The 16051-nt window shown below is 35.9% G+C and overlaps 1 long non-coding RNA gene across 1 annotated transcript in view; it reads left to right on the forward strand.

Moving 5' to 3' along the window:
- The first annotated feature begins 1493 nt into the window (after positions 1–1493).
- LOC113460108 (uncharacterized) overlaps positions 1494–16051 on the forward strand; it is a 45032-nt gene continuing 30474 nt past the window's right edge. The window contains exons 1-2 of the long non-coding RNA XR_012579235.1: positions 1494–1642; positions 10732–10914. This is a non-coding gene — a long non-coding RNA (uncharacterized LOC113460108). The remainder of the gene's footprint in view (positions 1643–10731; positions 10915–16051) is intronic.

The raw sequence follows: 16051 nt of genomic DNA on the forward strand, positions 1-16051 counted from the left end.
AAATGTGTGTGCTCCAAGCCTCAAACTGGAGGTTAAAAGTGAGTAGTTGTGTTTCCCAGTGCTACTGTTGAACATTAGAAGGAAAACCTGGGGGAGGAATCCATTATGTTGGCAGAAAACACAAATTCTTGATGAATGTTGATGAATAGATTAACAAAAATGAGTGAAAGTCTTGAGACTTTAATTAGGGGATGCTGGGGAGCAAACCAGTTTCTCAGTGTTACCTGCCTGGGACACTGTGAGATTTTATTTTTGTATGGATTCTACTGTGGCTGTAAAGCTGTGAATTGAGAGCCTGCCCTTGGTGTTGGGGAGGTGATGGAGGAGTTTTCTCTGATTATTTCAAGATGTCTCTGTGGCACAGTTTATTCTCAGTTCCATGTCCTGGCTGGTATGAGTATGCTTCAGTTCTCCAGGCAGAGGAAAAGAGATGTCCTAGAGATAACAAAATTCTAAATTGGAATAAATGAACAAGAATTTTAATGGGAATTACAATTAAACAAAAATCTCACTGAGAACAAACCTCTTTTTTAGAAAAAGAGTAAGTTAAAAAAATCAGAATACCATCACACTGTCATGTTAGTATCTCCAGGATAGTCTTGTTTAGGTAATTCCCTTCTTCCTGAATTCATATATTTCACTGTGCAGTAGGACCCTGCAATTTTCTTGCAGAATAGAGTAGGATTTTTGAAAAGGTCCAGAAACCTGCTAAAACCAAAGTGCTGGTATTTTGTTGCAGTTTGGAATAAAACTAATAAAAAAAAAATTAATTACTACAACAAATAAAGGTAGATTAGCTGGTGCAGCTTCTAAGTGGAAGCAAAATTTCATGTGTTTTTAGCTGTTTCTGTGCTTTTTGAGGATGAGGATGACCCGTGGAGATTCTTCAAAGCAAACCACATAATTCTAAAATTGCTCTTTAAAGAAAACAATTATTCATTAGTTCAATCATTTTATGAATAACTAATCAGTCTTGCATTTTTTAATAACTGAGTTCTTTTCATCTAAGAGAAAATCACACTGGAAAAGATCAGATAAGTGAGTGTCTCTTTTAACTGTTTATTTACAGAATAAAAATATTTACAGAATATTCAAAACAGCATTGTAGTTGGATGTGAAGCAATTAGAAGGCAATAGTTTTTCTTTAAATGGTGTTTTGTTCAGGAAGCACAAGAAGCTCAGTTTGTCTTTGCAGTAGAAATAATCAAATCTTGTCTCTGAAATATTTTTCTGAAGCAGAGATGTTTCAGAAACTTTGCTGGAAAGTTGCTACTTGTGGATAATATTGCACAAATATTTTCCCAACTAGGTTTTACAAATTAATGTGTCTTTTGTTTTACAAGAAAATCCATATCTCCATTTTTTAAAAAAATATTTTCCTTATGAATATCTTCATGAGGCTCTTTAGACATTTCATTGTTTTAACAGAAATTTAAGTTTACTTTTGTTTTTATTCTGTAAGCTTTCACTCTGTAACTCTCCCACAGGGATGGAACTTCCCTAAAAATGTTTTTGAAGATGGGTGTATTTGATATATGCCTACAACAAGACAAGATGTCAGAAACATATTCTGGGATAAGAAGAAACGGAGGCAAAGTTTGGAGAGTCAAAATGGAATTCCAATGGAATGATTTATCCATAGGTAATTTTTTTTCTTTTATTTTCTTAATTGCAAATTTGAGCTACCTTCAGCAGGGGCAAGCATATGGATTTCTCTTGACTGCAAAAATTTCAGCACTGCTCCCTCCCTGGCACTTCAGTTGTCTCAAAGATTTTCAGGAGCCCATTTGTCACTACACTGGGTGATGACAGACCAAACCTATTTGTCACTGTGAGTGACAAATAATGTGCACCACGAGGGATTTCTTGGCAGGATTTCATTTGTAAATCACAAATGCAATAAGGCATATTTGAAATCCCCCACAAAGAGTGAAGGAGGGACTTGCTGCACATTTTATTTGTGTGCTGTAGTATGCTAATCCTGTATAATATGTAAGAATTATTGCAAAGAAAAAAGGTTTGTGACATTTTTTTTCCTCAGAGTTTGTGAACTATGCTCATAAACCTTTTTGAGGAAAATGTAGCCTTGAGGTTTCTCACTCTGAATTAAGACACCAAAAAAAGAGAAGAAGCTTTGTTTTGTAGCTGTTGGCATGAAATTCACAGAAAGTTGTGCCTGTTACTCATTGACATGAAAAATCTGACCCTGGGAAGTAATGTTGTAGTGTCCATAGTATATAAATACTTGAAAAATTGAGAGCTTTTGATAGGGCCAACATTAGCCTTAAAGCAGTGAGGACTGCTTTGGTTATATCACACAACTGATTTGGCTGTTTTGTAAAGTTTGAGGCACTGCCACAAATCTGAGACATTGGTGGTTTATTATTTTTTTTTAATCATCTCACCCTCTACACGAAGCTCTTTAGTGTCATGACACTGAGTTTAGCTTTGAATGTGTTTTGTTCATGTAATACTTTTTTTAACATATATATATATTTTAAAATATTTCCATGTATAAAGACAAGCTTGAAATGAATCTGAAGAGTTGCTATCCTTTAGTACCTTCTGTTTAACACATTTTGAATACATGATGCTCTGGCAGAGTTTAGTGATATTATGATAGTTTCACTACATTAAGTACCAATGCTCTTATCCTGATACAGCTGCTTGCACATTCATGCTTAGACATTGTCTGCCATACTGTTTTAATTGTATGTTGTCTTATTGGCTTTAAACACCTTCCACCCATAAATTATAATTTGGACATATATATATTATATATATATATATATATATATATTGGTTCAGATGCAAAAATTCAGCTTGCAAACGCTGCACGGTAGTAGTATTACCATGGGGAAAAGGAGGATAGAATACTAAGCAGCTTTCCTGCAAGCTTGATAAATATTTCTTTCCTGATTAATATCATTCTGAAGTTCAAGTTCTTCAGCTCAAATAACAGGGATGATCTCTTAGTGAAATATATGATCAACTTTATGATGATAATATCAATTAATTGGTGTTGCTACAAGACCATCATTTTACCAGTAACGTATCCTTCTATCTAAAGCATATTTATTGTTGCACATGTAAGCATTTAGGCAAATTCTTAGTTAGCTCAAAGAACCAGCTTTCTACTGAAGTGCTGTTTGACTCTTTTCAAAACTCAGTCTTTCCTTTAAGCTTTTTGTGTGTTTTCCCGTGATTGTTGCAAGGCATGATCTCCTTGCCTGGGCTAAAATTAGAAAGAAAACAAAACTGCATTTCTGCAGACAGGAACTTTTATCTTGGCTAGTAATACACCTTCAAATCTCATACTTAGCGGAGGGCTTGTAATATTTGCTTGTAGAATCTTAATTCATTTGATCCTGAACTACATTCACAGTAATTCTACTAGCACAATCAAACTGATATACTCCCCTTTCATCTTTTTTTCTCCCTGGATTGTGTTAAAATCCCACCTAAGGATGATATAATGTTTTTCCCATTCCAATGCAACAGTGTATGTGGCAATAGAATTGAATAAAATAGAATTTCCGCACAGGGATTTTGTTACTCTTGGTGTTTACAATTTTAAATACTATTATTAATGGTGTTAAATACAATTACTCTTTTTTTAGAATGTACATCAGTACAAGTAGAGAGAGTCTTATTTTGCTAACTTTAAATGTATTCCCAATTTACTTACACCACACAGAGGGAACCAGCTCCTGGCTAAAAATAGAGTGTTTGTATGACAGGGTACCTGTCTGTGAACACATGCTGTGTAGGAGCACTTATCTGCTCTTGGCATTCCACACTCCTTGCAGCCTGGGCCTAGCAGCTTTTGGAAGTCACAGGAAAGGGGAAAATAAGAAGAGAGCTGAGCCTTGATTGCTGCAGCAATAGGGGAATCAGAGCTGTGGGGAGCCAGTGCTGAGGCCCATAATGGTTCACTTATTCAAAAGGAGGTGGGACTGAGCAAGGGTTGCACTGAAAATCTGAGGATGGCATCTCTGGTAAAGGAATAATTTTTAAATTATATTATGGCAATACATTGCTCATCGTGTCAAGAATATTTTTTTCCTGGATATTTAGAGAATCAAAATAACGATAAATTATGAGAAAGATGAAATACATGAAAGCGTGTTTGGAGCTGGGAGTTTGAACCCGTGTAAGAAATACTGGAACAGTATGAAGATACCATTAGGGTGTAAATGCACATTATAAGAGAAAGGAATTGATCCCTAAAACTCAAGTATTCTTTTTTTATATCATTGTGAATAGAGATGGATAGTTATTGCCTGAAGTTCATCTGTAGCTTAACCCCTGGCACTGCTCATTTTGGGCTTAGAACCCAAGCATTAATGCCATTAATGTCTCTGGCCAGAGACAAAAAAAATAACTATTCCTTTCCTCAGAAATATCACACTTAAGTGGCAAACAAAAAAAAAAAAAAGGAAACATATTGAAGGCCAACATTGTGAGAGATAATCAAAAAATTGTTTGTATTGTTTAAAATAATTTCACTCCGTACAAAGTTCTTCAATGACTTGGCATTGAATTTGGCTTGGAATGTGTTTTGTTCATTTGATGGATTTTTTTTCCCCAGCACCTTTCAACAGCATTCACTGGTGTTTAAGCCATCATAATAGAAGAAAAAAGAAAAGAAAAATGGAACTTTAGTGTCTGGGGGTTTTTTTTTTTTTTTTTTTGTTATTTTTTAAGGATTTTTTGGTTGTTGTTTTTGTGGGTTTTTGGTTTTTTTTTCTTTCAGAGAGTTACATGTTGCAGCATATAAAGCTAATGGAAAATCAAATAACCTGTAGTAAGAACAAAGCACATCTTCTAGGTCCACATAAAATGAAGGGTACATCTGTCTTAGAGTGATGAATTGCTTCATTTCTTTGTGAAATTTGTGTATTGCATTTAAATACTTCTATTAAATACTTTTTAAACAGTCTTTCATCAAACTGTAACTGCTGAAGTGATACTGAAAGTAAGAGTACTGAGCAAGTTGTAAGAGAAAAACAGAAACCTGAAATATAAGCTGTCAATAATGTTTCCATTCATCAAAAGTGATAAAGTCATGGTTGAAAATTCTAGAACTTAGAAGCTTCATAAGAGTTTCCCCATTGTTCCCTGAATTTAATAGGCAGGTTGTGAGAAAAACACTAATTAAAGGAATCGATGGCTTTTCTCCAGCACTGAATCATGAGGTCATTACTACTTGTTAAAATCCTTATCCCACTCAAATATTCATAATTATCTATTAGGTCTCTTGCAGACAGGGAGATTATGATAACACATCTAGCTCTTGTTCTTAGTGGGTAGTTTTCATCAGTATTCCAGATTAGTCCGCTACTCTCAGCCATAGCCACATCAACATAAATCACCAATGCAAATGCTAAACAAAAGTAACTTCTCTGTGGGAAGGACACTGCTGGTTGCTTTACTTTCAACAGTTTTCTCTTCTGCATTACTTGCAGCACTTTGAAAGCTGAAAATGCAATTTCTCTTGCTATTGATTTTTGTTCTTTCCCATTTAGGAAGCAGTGAGGTAGATGGAGATCTATGCATGTACCTTCCCATGGGGTGAGCCTGGAGTATGTCCCATTGTTTCAGGATGTTGGTTCTGCAGCTTGGGAGCCTGGTGTCAGTGTGTGGGGAGCACTTCACCTGCAAAAATCAGAAGTTTTTTTTGCTTACAGAAATTTCTGAGAACTCCCTTTCTTTAGTGGGTGTGGAATGCAGTACTGCAATAACCTTAGTCTGATTAAGTCCATATTCTTTACCCAGCTGTCTAATTCTGAAAGCCTCTCTGCATATTTGATTGCTTGAAGGAGTTTTAAGGTGCAAAAGTTTGTAACTTCATAACCTCAGGTTTATGGTAAACTGCAGCTTTTAATATTTTTTCCTTATTAGCAAAATTTAATTCTATTTATTTATAGGTTTCTGTTAAAGATATCTATCATATACAAAGTTTCCTATTAAAACAGCATCTATTAAAGCAGGTCAAGCAGTGGAACTAGAAAAAATATCATTGTGCTCACTCTTTCATCCATTTAAACAACATGATAGCTAAAGGATTTTTTCCAATGCAGGACATGGTTACTAACATAGCTGTAGTGTTTTTATCTTGTTCAAGTTTTGGTCAAATGGATATGTGATTTCTAGATTGAAATTAAAATTAAATGAGAATAGAACTTTAAAATAGGTACTTAAATATCTCTGTTCCAAGATAGAATAGTGTAGTTACTGTAATACTCATACTTTTTTCACTTTTCAGAGAGAGGCCAAGGGGTCAGCAGTATCTGGAGTCTACCTCAGCTTCTTTTATTTTTTTAATTTTTTTAGTCTGCCAGGTTCATCAGTCTCACCTTTCCTAAAGAAAAGCAGAAGTTACTTGTGCCACATGATAGGATCAGGAAAGAATTGGTCTGTTAAGGACAAGGAATTGGAAAGTGGTTGGAAGCTGATAATCTGGTGTCAGGGTAATGGCACTGTAATCTGGCATTGCCCTGAGGATTTCCTGTGAGAAAAATAACAAATTGTCTAGCAGAGTTATCACAGCAAGCATAGCAAATACCGTGGGACAAGGAGGAAGATCATGGCTGCTGCTCTACAGCTCTGACTGAAAACTGCAAAGCACTGTAGGTATTTCCACTGAAAACAGAAGTCCAGGGTGATTATTCCTTGCAGTTGCAGATCACAAATGTGATAGGGCTACAGAGAAACTACAGGTCTATAGTGAAATTCCATCTTGCAATACACATTCCACAGAGGAGATATAAAGCAATTTGGGAATGTAGTTGCTGTGGGTGGATGTCTGGGCATCTTGTTCTGTGTTTTTGGGACTGTTTTTGAGTTTGATGAGGCAGAGTATTAAATCTGTCCTACTTCAGTCTATTCAAGTGCAGTCAGAGAGAAAAAAGTTCTGCTGGAATGAAAGTTGGACATCTCTAGGGGAGATGAGCTTCACTGACAATTCCTGTTTAGCTCAACAAGAGGAAAAACTGTTTAAAATAGAATGGTATAAATGGACTGCTTAAAAAACAAAAAAACTGAGATTTTCACCAGTATGGCTACTTTTCCCAGATATCAAAATATTAAAATGCAGCTGAACCTTTGTCAGCTGGGTCAACTCCCACTCAGGAAGAACAGTTTCTGATTTCCATCAGACCAATACAGTGTTGTGTGATCAATAAAGGAAAAAAAGATTGCACTCTACATCCTTCATTTTTAAAATGAGAAAACTACTAATATTTGTCGGGGTTCATTGTGGAGTTTATTAAAGAGCAAACACATTCAGAAAAATACACAACAAAAATTGAAGATAAAATTATCTTCTCGTTTCTGGGCTAAACAGTGGTATAACAAGCTCAAGTGATATGACATAAGTTACAACTACTCAAAATAAATATCTAGTGAGTTAGTTCTATGTGATTTGTCATGAATCAACAGTCTAACCCCTCCCAAATTCTAAGATATATGTTTCTAGATAGGAAATTTGATTATATAATGGTATGAGGATTCATATTTGGTTGGTTGGTTGATTTTGAAGTGTTGTTCTTTTTATTGTTGTTTTCTCTGAAAGAAAGGAAATTGCCAGTGATTGCCCTTGCCATTTCTTGCTTCTGGTATAAATAATTTAAGGAGAAATATCAGAGGAGAATAATGATCCTATTTCTTATTGTGGTTTAAAGTGACTAGTATAAGATAGTAATTTTTACAAGGTTTTCTGACAGTGTTTAGACAAACTTTAGGGGAAAAATAAAGGATATATTCTAGGATCACAGTTTATGTGCATTACAGCATTGCTAGTCTTGGGTTTATAAAGCCAGGTTAGAAGACTTCAAAATGCATGAAAGATTCAAACTAGTTTCTTCACAGTATTGTTAAAGCATTGCTCTTTGATTTTCACAGCCTGGTGTTAACTCAAGCATTTCTTTTTTTGTTTTCCATGCCATGAGACTTATGAGACCAACTTTCTTTTATTTCCTCTTAAAAGTGAGTATTTTTAAGCATCACATTAGGTGGACAGATTTTTGATGTTTCATTTCCAAAATTAAAGACACAAGGGAACGAAGTATAAATAGGACATCAGCATGGTCTTTACTGAATTTGTAGTTTTACATTTTTACCAAGAGCTTTTCAATGGCAAATTCTAATTATTGCTGGAGAGTGCTGCATGATATTTCTAAAAAAACACATTAATGCAAGTTGGTTTGCCTTTACTTACAGAAAATTTGTTTTATATGCAGATATAAAGACAATACATTCAAAGTAAAATTAATATTAATTAGAATAACACTTTTTTGTTACTTTCAATCATTAGCTGCAATATAATCAACTTTCCTCTTTCCATGAGTCATCTTACAATAATAATACCTAAAAATAGTCTTGGTCCATTCATGTAACGTGGTCATTGAGCAGAGGAGAAACTGAACTGCAATTGTACTTGCAATCAAAAACAAATATGTAGATAATCTTTGTAATTCAGATGCAACTATGTGTAGTCTTGCTTTTAAGTTCTCTGATTTATTTCTTACCAAAAAACCTTTCAGAAGATTATAAATATCTTCAAATGAGTCAGGAAATTATAGGAGATATGATTAAAATGTAGACTTCCTAATTATCACAGATTGTAATGCAGAGATTTTTGATTTTAAGAAGTGTGGTGGGGCAGAAACAGGGAACAAGGTTTTGGTTGACTAAGTCTGCTGCACAACAGTGAGAGAACGACTGAAAAGTATTCTGAGAATTTTCCCTGGCTTCTTGGAAAGCTTGTGGAGTGTGATTTCTAGTGGGTGGTATTCATAGTTATGAAAGCAGTTATGAAAGCTATTAGACTGTTTGCTCCTGTTAAACACTGTGTGAAAATCCCCCTCTGGAGCAATAGATCCATTCTGGATCTCCTCTCTCCAATAATCAACATCTTCTGTAGCTGTAACCTGCATTGTGTCCCTCAGACCAGCTGAAGGTCTGCCCTTAGGGCATCCAGGATATGCAAGTTCTGTGTATTGAAATTTAAGGTTTGTGACTTGATCATGCTTAAGTTTGGGATCTTGGACTTCTTTTCAGTTATGCTAAAGCAAGCTTGTTTTATTGAATGCAAGCTACAATAACTCTAATTGTCATTGTGGAGAAATGTATCAAATAGCTCAGCTACTTGGACAGCACACAGCTTAGAATTCATTAGCTGCTGCTCTGCTCCTAATTTAGTGGCACAGTCTCATCTCATTGAAAGTTTAATTGCCATTATTGAGTAATCATTTTGATAGGTTATTCCATTTTCTGCCCTGTTTATCTTCTGTTCTTAAGTGTCTTGCTTTCCTCTTTCAACATTGCCATCTCAATCTGAGCTCCTTCTGACTAATTCTCAATATTTTCCAGCCTTTTTTAATGGCACAATCAGTGCTTGATAGCATCACTGTCTTCTGCAATTCTGTCCCATTGGCTGGTATGAAGAGACTTGAGTACTGCAGTTTTCCTTCTGAGCTCCTGCTCTTGCACCATTTTGACACATCAGATTTTTTGTCTTCCATCATCCTTTTTCTTTCAGTTTATTCCTATTCAATAAGATTTTTTTTAAAAAAATGTTTAAATACATTACCCATTGAAAAAGTTAGCTTTCTGAAAAAAAAATCTCCCATGCACAGAGTACCTCCAATGTCTTCTAGAGTGTGTACATGAAATAAGGAATTTTCTAACTTGCAATCATGGTCCATAGTAGTAGTTAGCAGTCAAATCCATTCTTTTATACTGGTTATTTTTTCTATCATAATGAACTTGAAAGTTCTTCTGGTCTGTCATTATGAATATCACAATTTGTTTTTTTTCATAGACATTTATGAAAGAAAATGAATATAACCTAGGACCTCCAAAATAATTTGATTTTTATTTCAAAAGATACACTATTTTTATGACTACAGTATCTTTTGTGCCCTTTTATGCATCCTATAGTTTGTGCAAAAAACCCCCACTCATAATGACACCAAGATCCCTGCAGGGAAGACGAGATGTGATACACAATGGAGAGAATGCTAAAGATGAATAGTAATAAAAACTTATTTGCCTTATTTAAAGCTTTTTACTTATTCTCCTTCCCACTATTTCATATTAGTGTTGCTGACCTCAGGCTCTATTTATTTCATAGCTTTAATTACTGATATTTTTGAAGTGCCAAGAAACATCCAAGGCCTTTTTCTTTCCTGATGGATATTTTAATGGCTGTGATTTGTTAAAGGTTGCTGGGCATTTAATGCATGCTTTAACTCCGCTGAAAATCTGTGTACAATAAAAGTGCTTTGCATGACTTGTCTTGACTCCTGGCAGGGATCCTGCAGACTTGAGGAGAGAGAAGCCCTTGCTGGAGCAGGTTTCTGGCAGGAATTGTGACTCCATGGGGAACTATGGAGCTGTGGGAGAAGTTAATGGAGAATTGTCTCCCACGAGATGGAGACAATTCAGTTTCAGACTGGAGCAGGGGATGGTGTGAGGAATCCTGCCCCTGATGAGAAAGGAGCAGCACAGACAAGGTGTGATGAACAGATTCGGTTCTCACTCCTCATCCCCCTGCACCACTGTGGGGGTACAAAAACCAGGAGTGAAGTTGAGCCTGGAAGCAAGGGAAAGGTGGGCAGGAAGGTGTTTTAAGGTTTGGTTTTGTTTCTCATTACCCTGTTTTGATTTTGGTGTGTAATATATTCAAGTAATTTCCCCAATTCAAATCTGCTTTGCCCATGACAGGAACTGGTGAAGGATCTCTCCCTGTCTTGCTCAACCCATGAGCCTTTTGTGAGGTTTTCTGTCCCCTGGCCAGCTGAGGGGAGTGACAGAGTGGCTTTGGGAGACCCCTGGCCTCCAGACAGGATCAAGCCACAACAGGATGGAGACTCAAGAGAGAAGGCACCAGACTGCTGAATGGACCTGGTAAGAATTTGGGGATTGTGAGTTTTAAAAAACCAAAATGAAATCTAAAAGAGAATCCTTCTCTCAACAGGCCATTATTCAATGATCCAAAGTGGTAAAGAATTTTATATATGACTAGACAGAAGTACTTCTTTTCATGTAGTATAGCTTGCTCTAAAGTTTCCTTTTCCAGATGACTCTGCCTGGCTGCTTTGCTTCTCCAACCTCAAGTTCTTCAAGAAATGGTGAGTTGGAATGAAAGCATTGAATGTCTGATTTAGGAATGTTTGATCCATATGTAATTAATTAAACAGGATTATTACTTTAATTCCAATGTTTTTATTACTATAGTAAAAGTGTAATTTTTTGTGTCCATTGCTCCTTCATAGCAGCTGTAAGAAATTGCAGTCACATCTCTTCATTTCTATGATGCCACTTCTTCCCCTCCTGGTTTGCTTATGTGAGAATTTGTTTCCTCTGAGTCACAGTTCTATCAGGGAGATAAATAGCAACTTGTAGCCAGTCAAAGATCATTTCTATTTGGCTTCAATATCTCTGTTTTCAAGCTTACTCAAGGTATGCATGTAGTGTAAATCTCTATTTTAGTAAAAAACACAATTTTTGTGCCCTCTTTTGAATCTGAATCATCCATTCTTTAAAGAAAAGGGAAAATCTCAAAAATAGATCAAAGAGAAAACCTCATTATTTGCATGAATGGCAAAAAGGATTTTAAAAGCACTTTTTAAGTTGTCAGCACTGCCTCTCATTATGCACGTGCTAAGGATGACTATAAAGAACTGTAGATTTTATTTTAAATATATTTTATGTGTATATACATGCACAGATGCTTTAACCCTGCACATTGTGCTAGTTACAGGCTCTGCAGTAAAGACATGTTCAGCTACTCAGGAGAGTGAAAAAACCCACTGAAAATTCTACTCCTGTATCTGCTGCAAAGTTTCCGTTTGCCCTTCCAGCATCAGGGACTGCAAAGGTTTGAAAATGTGGCAAGTCTCCTGGCTGTTAATATCTTTTTTCATCCTGCCAGCCTGGAACTTAACCAGAGACAGTTTTATTGTGCATATTTAAGTCGGAATAATTCCTCACAGATGCTCATGTGTCTCAATTCCCATTTATGTATCATTTTTACGACCATCTGATTTTGTGACCTGCAGTTTGTATTTATTGTCATTACTCAAGCCATCCAGTCTTCTTTAATATCACTAAACAAAAAGTGTGAACAATTATATAGGTTCTTAGAGAAAATGCACACAATCTGAACTGGCTATGCACAGCTGTTAACATTTAAATCCCATCTGTAAGTGGCAACAATTATCTTTAAATTCTACATGTAATAAAACCCACAGAATGCTTCTGGCCTTTTCTGAAATTTGTCTTTGGAAATTAATACTGAAAATCGGTGTTTTCTTCATTATGTGTTCTCCTGATACAAACTGTGGGGTGGAATGCACTGTTGGTGTAGGAGTGAGATCTGAGTCCTGGATCCCTGGTATTTGGATAGATGGACTTTATCCTGAATTTGAATCAATTAACAAAAATCAGATTTGCAGGAAGAGATTCCTGAGTTAACTCTAAGTACATCAGGATGTCACAGCTTTGGGATGGCAACTTTTAATAAACACGGATGTACCCAGACAGATTCTTCATGGGGCCTGTTTTGTGACTGCAATCAGAAGATCTGTGATGCACATTCAACATGCCATAATTTCTCCAACTAAAGTTTTATTTTTCCATTCTAACTTGTCTTTTCAAAAACCTTTTCCCTTTTACTTCCTTTTCTGCTGCTAATGGTGGATGGCAGCTGTCTCAAGACCTCGGCGCTCCATGTTTCTCTTGTCAATGAAAGTATTTTCCTGTTGGCATTGATAGACAGAAATATTTTCATGCCATCCTTATGAAATTTGGTCTGATGGACTGGATGACTGCATCTCTCTCAACTGATTCCACTCTTATTTTTAATTTGTGACTTTACAGATCAAGAATAAATTTTCGTATTTATCGGTTAGATTATAATTAACTTTCATTAGAGGATGTCTAGCAAGAGGATGCATTATGGTTGCACTAAATCAGCATGACATCCTTCAAAAACCTTGCATCTGACATGTTATCATAAGGGCAAGCAAAGACAGACATAATATCCTGGAAGAATAGATAACAAGGAACCTAAATTCAGCAGCTCAATCACCTATTGCAGGAGCAGGTTCGTATGTCTGAGACTAGCTGGAGGTTTTTTAATACAAGAAAAAAGTGTTTATTTTCTGTCAGAATTAGTTGAGTCCAGGTTGAAATCTACTCACAACTCTATTGTTCTTGCCCTGGAGAAGTAGCATTATAATGTGCATAACTGACTTCAAAAGTGAGGGAATATGTTTGTATTCCCCAAAAAGCATCTGAAAAAACAAAATACTGGAGGAATCTTAGGCTATCTGAGACTGATACTGGTGCTTTGAGGTACGGAGTGCTGAATTCCAGCAGTAATTAGTAATCTTATGTACAGTATGGACACCTGAGTGTGCAGTCAATGAAGTTCATAGAATCATAGATCTGTGTTTGCTTTGAAAGAGATCTTTACATATTACCTTGTCCAATGCCTGAGATGCTTCTCTTGACAGTTTTCCTTGCAGTTAGGTGTAGGGGGATAGAATATAAGTAAATAAAGGTAGTATAGAAAGTAATCTTCCTCCCTAAAGAGTTGCAGCTGGGTTAATTGTTAAAGATTGGGATCAGGCCTGTATTTAATGGGCCACAGGTGTTATAAAAGAGTGGATTGGTTGGTTGAGGGGAGCTGGAGTCAGTTGGCTGCTGTGAGGATGAGGAAGAGTCAATGCCTGGAGGAGCTGCCTAGGAGAAACATCAAGGAGGTATGGAACTCTTGCACTAAGGAGACAACAGTATGAAACCTTTGCAATATATGACAATATATGACAACAATTAGGAGGTGAGAGATATTCCAATAATATAATAACTGGGGCTTTCTGCATCTATTCTAGTCCCTTACTTAAAGGGAAAGTAATAGGAAATAATTGGGGAAAAATTAAAGTTCTTGTTCTTTGAAGGGTACTGGAAAGAACATAATGTTTCAGAGAAAATCAATACATTGTCTGCAAACTAAATATGCCTGCTTCAATATTTGCAGTTTTTCAATGCCTTTTCATTTTAAATTAGTCTTTAGATGCACTGTTATCACAGTGAAGAAATATATCAAAACAAGATGTAGTAGGCTCGGAGTTTTGAGATCCTCAAAAGAAGAAAATGTGAAAGTACCCTCTGTATCTTTTATTGATACCTACATATCTGTAAAAAGAAGCATTGTGAAAAAAGGCCAAAGAGAAGGGAGTAATGTGCTGAGAGATCATGTGAGAGACTCCCAAGAAACCACCAGCTCTAGAGAATAGTGGCCTTATTGGATCCACAAGATTTGCTAAACTTAAGCCAAAAATCAGGTGAAAATGTGTGAGACCATTGGCACTTAGTGGTGTCAAAGGCAGGTGTGTAATTCATATGTGCAGACAAAGTCAACAGGATTTGTTACAGAGTCCTTGGAGAAAAAAAAAAAAAAGTATATTTCTTGAAGGACTTTCTGTCTTAAAAGTCAGTGGTGCATCTCTGACTTGTTCCACTTGTGAATAAATAGCTGGGGTTGGCTTCCCAGCTGTCTCTCCAACACTGGGAAGGGTTTGTGTATTTGTGTGCAAGGGACCGAGAAAAAGAATGTACTCTGTGAAGTTATCTGCTGTTAAAACCAACTTATTTCTTATAACAACTAAAATTATTGATAACTTAAATTATTGACTATGATCTGTATCAGAAATCTTTTTTTTTCTCTTGATAAGAGAAAAGGATATTTATGACGAAGGAATGAAATGAATTTGTTCATACTGATTTGTTTTTAAAATGCATCCTTTCATGGAGATGTATGTAAATTAGATTTGATTTACTGGCAAGGACAGCCTTCAGAATCAAATTTAAACTTCGAGTTTGAAAGTTCAGACTGAAGTACAACATGCATCCACCAGGGAAGGAATCAACATGTTAAAATTTTTATAAGGTGGTCTTAAACAGCAAGTAGTCCTGACCATCTAGTATGGGGGAGAAGCTTAAGGTAATGAAGATAAAGACTGAATTTAAGTTTTGACTGGCTTAAAATAAAAGAAAAAAAAGGATGGAAGAAAGGCTATAATTATTGGAAGAACATAATGTGATGCTTAGACAGGATGTGAAATTTGCTGAGGAACATATTGCGGCTATAATTAGAGATAGTGTTTCAGTCACTTTAAAAATGAGTCATTAGAGAATGCATTAAAAAGAAAAATTCTACATCTGTTGGGTCTCCCAGTTGGGACAAAACCATGAGACCTAAAAGGGAAATGCAAATTCTTTCTTGTGAGGAGCTCTGAGGTTAAATGGCAGAAATGAAGCACAAATAAAGCTCTGAAGTTGGAAGCAAATAAAAACAAGAGTATAGATGGCTTGTAATACTTTGCATAATACTTGTAGAACATAGAACTTCAGGAACACTGGTACTTATCCTGCAAGGAGTTGAAATTGATTGTTCAGAAGTTTTACAGGGTATTCCTCTCATCTTTCATCATTCCTTCCAATCATAGGTAGAGGAAAATAGTTCCACTGTATGTTTTTGTAATGTTCACTTGATAAGTTGCATGATTTGTCTCATTTCTGCTGTGTCCATCTTCAATATGAAATGAGCTAGATGGAGAAGAGCTTTTGCTATTCATGGCTCATCTATAGGAAACAGTTTTCAATTAATTGCATTTCTAATTGTGCTAGGACTAGGGGTGAGAAGCACAGATGTCAATTTTTGATTGCATTGGCTTTTGCAAAGAGCTGAATTTTCTGGGGGAGAAGTTTGTGGGAAGGAGGTCAATGCCTGTATATGGCACCACATTGCTTTCAGGCTGTCTGTATGAGGGAATGTTCTGCAATAAAATATATTGCCTAGCAATTTTAATCAAATCAGCAAATTAAAGGAAAATGAGCTATGCAGTAAAAAAGACAATGTTAGAATTTGGTCCAACAGTTTCCACAATTTTGGCCTCTAATATAGATTAATGTGTGCATCTCTCTATTTCTGATGATCATAATCTGCTTTGAAAAGTTTTTTTTAATGGAGTTTTGC

This window comes from Zonotrichia albicollis, chromosome 2 (assembly GCF_047830755.1).
Source record: "Zonotrichia albicollis isolate bZonAlb1 chromosome 2, bZonAlb1.hap1, whole genome shotgun sequence".
In the NCBI taxonomy this organism is placed as follows: Eukaryota; Metazoa; Chordata; class Aves; order Passeriformes; family Passerellidae; genus Zonotrichia; species Zonotrichia albicollis.